This window comes from Pteropus vampyrus, unplaced genomic scaffold (genome assembly GCF_000151845.1).
Source record: "Pteropus vampyrus isolate Shadow unplaced genomic scaffold, Pvam_2.0 Scaffold8, whole genome shotgun sequence".
Classification (NCBI taxonomy): domain Eukaryota; kingdom Metazoa; phylum Chordata; class Mammalia; order Chiroptera; family Pteropodidae; genus Pteropus; species Pteropus vampyrus.
Genome location: NW_011888789.1, coordinates 15811183 through 15818684, shown reverse-complemented (window position 1 = coordinate 15818684; position 7502 = coordinate 15811183).

Below are 7502 nucleotides of genomic sequence, written 5' to 3'. Positions count from 1 at the left end.
AGAAAATGGGATTATAGGTGGTTATTTTATTCCTTATATATTTCTACATTTTCCGCAATATTCATTCATTTCCTAAAAAAAAAAAATACACCTCAAAGGCAACCCTAGACCCCTCCAAAAAAAGACAGCAAGAAAGGAAATGTTGATACTTATCAAGCCCAAACGTATTCTAAACCATAATTACAAAACTAAAAATGACCTCAAGCATCTAATCTAAGACTCTATACTGTAGATTAAAAATCATTATAAAAATTTTATAAAACTGAGACATATCCTAAATTTATCATAGTCTTATTCCAACTTGCAGTCAGCCTGATATTAATAATATTCCTTTGTCAACATCAGCAGAATGTATAGGCAAGACACAATTCTAAGAGGAAAAAAAACTAGTATCAACAACAACAAAAAGAAGGATTCGTGTAAAGACCCTGTAAGCAGCGGAGTTTAATTCATTAAAAAGAATATAATCAATAACCTTGATTTTATATTATTAGATTATTAGAGCAACATGTTATAATTAATTCAGACCTGCTTTCACTGTGGCAAGAAGCTGCAAAACAAGATTCACCAGTTACTTGATTCTAATACAATGAACAAAGGAAATATGTACTGGGATTATTAATGAATCAAACAGGGAAAAATGAATAACTCTAGGGAGCATGGTGCAATAGTATCAAGATACAACAATAGGGAATACCCAAAACACCCTCCAATGAAGACACAAAAGATCTAATCCATATGCAGACAACAAAAGGTATAGAAAGTATTCAAATAACGAGTTCGTTTTAACAGAGAAAGATATGCTGTGGTGGAAACAGGGTAGATTGTGGAGTCACGCAGACAAGGATTGGAATCCCAGCACATCATTTACAAACTGTGTGCTCCTTAGCAAGACTCTCCGAGCATCAATTTCCTTGGCTGTCAAACACAGATAGTAATAACCTTGCGGGGTGGTTGAAAGCCCAGTATGCCTAACAATGAACGGAGCCAATTATTCTCTTATGAAAGAAGGGGGCCACAGCAGCTAACCACACGTCCTTGGTGCTGTGGCACTGCTTTCTCTTTCCTGACCAACTTGCAGGCACTGGGGAACAACAGCCTGGCTTGGTGCTAGCAAGGGGGCTGGAACGGGTGTAAAGAGAATGACAGGCAGTAACCTCGAGTAAAGTACATGGAGCCCAGGCCATGACAGCCCCTGCAGGCTCCCCCAGGCAGTGCTGGCCTGGGTTCTGCTCCACCACACCCCAACCCAGATTCCAAATAGCCTGGAACAGAACTGAGGACAACAGGGGTGGGAAAAACAGCAACAATAATCCCCAGAGAAGGAACAGAATAACACAGAAGGCGGGGAAATGCATGTTATAGAAAAATACAATAAGCCTTATAATTACAAGAAAAACAACAAGAAATAAATCAAGACTGAGAAATCAAATCTAGAATAAGCCTATTGAATAACACTTTAAAAAAGATGTTGAACACAAAAGATGAAGAAAATTAGCAATGATGGGAAGAATTAATGAAGACAAAAATCAATATTACTCAGTAGAAAGACAAGAGAAAAATGCTAGAAATACATGATAAGTATGTGTAAAATAAGAATACTGCCTGGTGTGCATCAGGATCCTAAGAGAATTAGACAATGACCTTCCTGAGGAAGAGGGCAAGAATGAGAGAGAGAGAGAGAGAAAGAGGCTTCTAAAGCTCCAGCCATCATTAGAAGCTAATAAAAGACTCTGTGTGGCATTGCTGATCACTAAAAAGTTAAAGGGCAATTCTGACATTTTATCAATGAATTAAGGCCTCAGTTTTCAGGGAAGTAATAAAAATAATTTGAGGAGATATTGAAAATCATTAGCAACATTAAAATTGATTGTGATTACATTACACGTAGTTAAACTAGGACTAATAATGAGCCCTTATTTAGAAAAAACAATTGTGTCAGACAAATGTGATGGCTCTTTACTCTAGTATAGGCACTTCTGTTTTTACCTGGCAGAAGAGTGGAGCGGATAAGGAAGCACCATCTCCAGTGTGAGAAAGAGGTGGGTGTGAATCTCAGCCCTGTATGCTTTTTAGCTTGCACGTATCAATCTCCTTAAGCCTTAATTTTTCATCTTTCTCATAGTTGTTTGTGACAATTAACAATTAATCGACAAAAAGATCTAGCATATAAGAGCCATAAAAATGGTGCTGATCTATCTGTGAAGCTTAACAGTATCTACTGTGTTGAGCTAGATTCTAAAGAGGTGGGGGAGGAGACATACTTCCTCAAGATCTTGTCAAGTTATTATGGGGAAAGAATAACAGCCATGTTGATAAATAGTCTAGTACTCAACTCCTCAGAGAATAATACATGCATTACCTCTTTTGTCCTAGGAACACGGTTAGCACTAGATGGCTGAGTGATTCAGCTCATCACAGCGTATCTGTGGACTCTACCTGCCTATTGGCTCCCTAAATAAGAGCAAACCTTCTGTGGCCCCATGGCGTCCCCGACACTGGGCCTCACAAATCCACAGCAGCCAACCTTAGGCATCACAGGCCACCCTGAAGGTCATTTCCTGGAGTCACACAGCAACAAGGGCATTACTACCAGGTTGGGAGAAGTCAACTGAGAGCTCTCTCGCTGTATATCACCTTTACTCAGTGCCATGTTCAACACGCTTGATTTGATATGCAACAAGTATTTTCTTGATGCCAGTGACCAAAATCAGTCATGTGCTTACATGCCTCTTGGAATGTAAAGTTATCTTTGTTCCTCAGCTCATTTAAATATTCAAAAAGAACCTAGAGATCATCTGCTAAATGGATTAAAAATGTGTATCTCAGTGTTAATCATAATTCTTACCACAGACTAGAGTTGTGTTTCAGGAGAGCAATAGATTACACACTCCGTAAAATTCAGTGACTGGATTATTTAAAAAATATAAAATAGATAAGAAGAGGATTGCAAATATTTTGGATGGCTCAAAATATTAAGTGAAGGTCATATGTTACAAAATACTAGATTCCAGTCCTATTCACTTTGGAGATGATATTAATATTTAAATATCTTTAGAAGAGACTGTTTCGCCTACATCCTAAATAGAAGCTGTATGGTCAATTCAGTTGGCAGCAAGAATTCGTATAATGAGAGGTTCGAGTACAAGAAAGAAGCTCTCTATGTTGTACCAATCTCAGAAAACAAACGCAACAGACAGGACTGCTAAGCCAGGATACTTTAAGGAGCATTCCAGAGGCCAGGCACCAATGCAAACTAAACACTGTTGTTCAGGGGTTTTTCAACTCTTTGTTTTGTTTCAGTATCTCAAAAATACTTGAGGAATAAGTAAATGTGACAGTTTGTTGCATATTATACAGTTCCTCTTTAAAAACAGCTCACTGTACCACTTTGTTGCTCCTTCAAATACTTAACAAAGTATTACCTTCCTACTCCTACCCACCAACCTATTCCAAAGAATCTAGCAATGTTAATAAAATTTCCAAATATGTGTGGGTTTTTTATATATTCATGAACAAAACTGTATTTTAAAAAATTAAAGTTAAAATCTGACTGTCAAAACAAGTATGAGAACACTTTGCTGGTAGAAGTGTATCATTCTATAGAGGGCAATCTAGCAAAATTAAACCCTATACTTAGACTATTTCTAGATTCCATTTGTAGAAACTGACCCTACAGACACACTATCACATGTACACATGCCATTTTCTCAAAGCTTTTTATAGCATCATAAGAATGGAAACAACATAAATATCTACCAATAGGAGACTGGATAAATAAATTATATCCCTAAAACAGAATACTGCAGAGCCACTAAAAAGAATGAAGCAGTTCCATACATAATAAGATGAACCAATTTCCACATTCTTAGGTAAAAATCTCACATTGTTGAGTTTTTTAAAAAGCAAGGTGTGGAGGTCTACAGAGTATACTACTACTTATGTATAGAAATAATAAAAACATAAAGAAATGTTCACATATAACGTAAGTAGTTAGTATTCATTGAGTATATTCTGTATGCCATGAACTACTCTTAGCCCTTTACATAAATATCTCATTAGTTCTTCTCAGCCACTCTGAGATATCCTGTTAATGTACCCATTTTACAGGTGAGAGAACCAAGGCACGGTGAGGTACAGGAACTTGCCCAAGGTCACAAAGTTAGTAGCTGAGGTTCCAGCCCCAGAGCTTACCCTCTTGGCCCTACAGACACACTATCACATGTACACACATGTACACTAGGAACTTCCTAGTCCACATATTACGTCTGAAAGTGTTCATAAGAAACTGGTATGAAGAGCTGTCCCCAAAGAGGGAATGGCTGGGTAGAGGGTGGGGAAGGGAAGAAGTTTAACTTCCTGAACCTTCTGAATTCTGTACGTGTACATGACCTGTCCAAAAATAAATAATTATGTGCAATAAATTTTTACTCTGCCTGCTTAGATTAATTGGCAAGAAGGAGGATATGAATTACTATTACAAATGAATTATCTATTTTTTAAGAAACGCTGTTTTTATTCATATATTTACTTGTTTCTACATTTAATTGGTGCCTCATGGTTTTCAAGCACTTGAAAAAATGGGAATTAAATTTCATCCAGTACAGAATTCATAGCTATGCATACAAGCAATTTCCAAGACAATCAAAGGGGAATGATAAAATATGCACACAAAAAAATAGCATGAAGTCTATTGCTACAGGTGAGGGCTGAGGTTGTTCACTTAGTATAGATTATCCTAGACTCTTATCAAAGACAGTGGAATTTTTAAGACATTATTATTTCAACATAGAGAAATTAAATGCATTCTAGGTAGCAGAAAGAACAAAAGCATACTCAATCTATCTCTTAATTATGACCTATCCCCAACAATAACAGAAAAACAGTAAAATTTTTCTGATCTGGAAAACATTCACCATGAAATATAAAACCACACATATAAAAGGTCTGAAAGATCTGTGAAGTAAGACCCTATGTTTTGGGTGTGTATCTGAAATACAAGGTCTATACCCGGAGAAGGGCTTTTCAAACTTTAATGCGTGTATGTATATGCATCACAGGGATCTTGTTAAAATGCATATTCTGGTTCAGTAAGTCTGGGGTGGGACCCAAGACTCTACATGTCTAACGAGCTCCCAAGTGATGCCTATACTGCTGGCGGGCAGACCACATTTTAAATAGCAAGGTGCTAGACAATACATGTAAGTAAATATAACTACAATCTGATAAATTAAGTCGTAGAACTAAATTGCAACTATTAAAATCTTAGCCCTTTCAGAGGCATTTGAAAATTCAGCAAAGAAAAAGATTTGAATAGATTTGTCTTTTCTCTTGAAAACTGAGCAGTGTGACATAAAGACGGAAAATGTACCTGTAAATACATTGCTTTCAAATTTGGTCAATAATTCAAAGTGTATTTCAAAAGATTTGGGAAAGGATCTGGTTTCAAGAATGGTTGAGAAGGCTAGTAATTAGCACACCATTTTATACCTAAGTGAGCAATTTTGAAGCACTTAAATTTTTTCAACTTAATCTGAATTCATCTAATGAGCACCAATAACACGCTCAGCAACTGTGAAACACAAGATGCTAATGACAAGGTCAGTATTGTCCCTGTCCTCCAAGAGGTTAGATGTAGAGACAGTACAAGAGTCCCCATCACAGCAGAGGTCTCTCACAGGGGACAGATTGTACTGAGAAATGTGTGTGTGGGACGCAAACAATACACTTAATTACTGAGGAAATTAAAAGCAAAGAAACAAAACCACTGGGATAAGGAATATATATGTGGTGGTTTGGGTAGTGATTTCAGAGAGGAAGTGAGTCTTGGCTTCTTAAAAAAGCTGAAGAAAAGCAATCCAAGTAAAGCAGAATAAAGCAGCACATCCTGGGCCATGGTAATTACAGGGCACAGGTCAAGTCACAAGGTGCTCCTCTGTCTGGCACATACCTTTTTAGGAAGAACTGAGACAAAGTTGTATGTCTAGGGTGGGGGTCAGGATAGGTTTATATTTATTCTAATTAACAGTTCTAATGGTTGAAAGATCCTGAGAGAGCAGTTTCCAGATAATTCTAAGAATGTGCAGCATCAGGAGAACGCCATGCAACACAGAAGAAAAAGTGGTCTCAGAGGTGGATGGGGGAGGGAGGGATCCTCTGAAATAAACATTCTCTCTGGGCCTTGGTTTTATCAACTGTACAGAGGTCAGCAAACTTATCTGAAAAGGGCCAGACGGTGAATAGTTTAGGCTTTCCTGTTGTCATGCAGAAGCATCCATAGACGACATGTGAATGAATGAATTGCAACATGGCCATGTTTCAATAAAACTTTATTTCACAGAACAGGTGCAGGCAGGCTGGATTTGCCAATGCCCCTGAACTGTAAAATGAGAGTGATAACTTTCCAAATGTTAAGAATTTCTGGATCTGGATCTAGAAGGGGAAGGTGATATAACTGAAAAGTGACACTGATATCAATTTAAATATTCACTGACTATAACCATCTCTGTACATCTAGAAACATTTGCTCCCTCTCATCTTTACCTCCATCCTTCCTAATTCACAGGTTGAAGTGTCTCCTTTTATTCATCTCCTACCTCCTCTCTGACCTCAAACCTTAAATTTTCTCCTCTCTAGTATCTTCAATCTCCCTCTATCTATTGCCTCTCTCAATCAGCATACAAACAGCACAAATCTATCGCACCCCAAAAAATAACCACCACTTCCTTGACTATCCCTCTATATCTATCACTCCATTCAAAGTCAACTTCAGGAAACAGCAAAATGTACCAGCTTTCCCCACTTCTCAGCATATCCACTTAAAATCCCCATGTTAACTGGATCTTGACCCCACTACTCTTCTGTAAGAGTCATTGCCAAAATCAATAGGTACTTTTCAGTTCTTAACTTACTTGACCACCTCTAGCAATGGAAACTGCTGACAATCATCTTTTCCATCAAACTCTCTCCCCACTTGGCTTATGAGACGACACCAGCCTCTATTGCCCCGACTTCTTTAGCCTTTGGCCTTCTTCACATGCTATTCCTTCTCTTCCCTCAAGTATTTCCATTCTCCACGTTTCTGCACTGAACCTCTTCTCTGTCTATGTCTAATTTATGGAATATAGGTTTGAGAGTCATAAACTTACTATGTTAATTAACACCATGGAAATGAAATATAAACTGATGAAAACTGAATCCATCTCCTTCTCCTCGGACCCGTTCCACCCTCTCAGATTTGCTGACTCCTCAATTACCAGCATTCACCTACCCAATCCAGAATACTTCTTTTCTCCTTTATTTCTCTTCTCCTTCAACCCATGTTTCCAATTGATAGTTATCTCCCGTTAGTTTTAATTTCTCATAGTTCTCATATCTTTCCAAAAGGCTCCAATGAAGACTTTCCAATCTTACTATGACCTGAGCTCTCAGCAGTGTTGACAGTGTTGAGCACGCCCTCAGATGATGAGCCTCGCCCTCTGAATTTAGAAGTCCCGTACTCA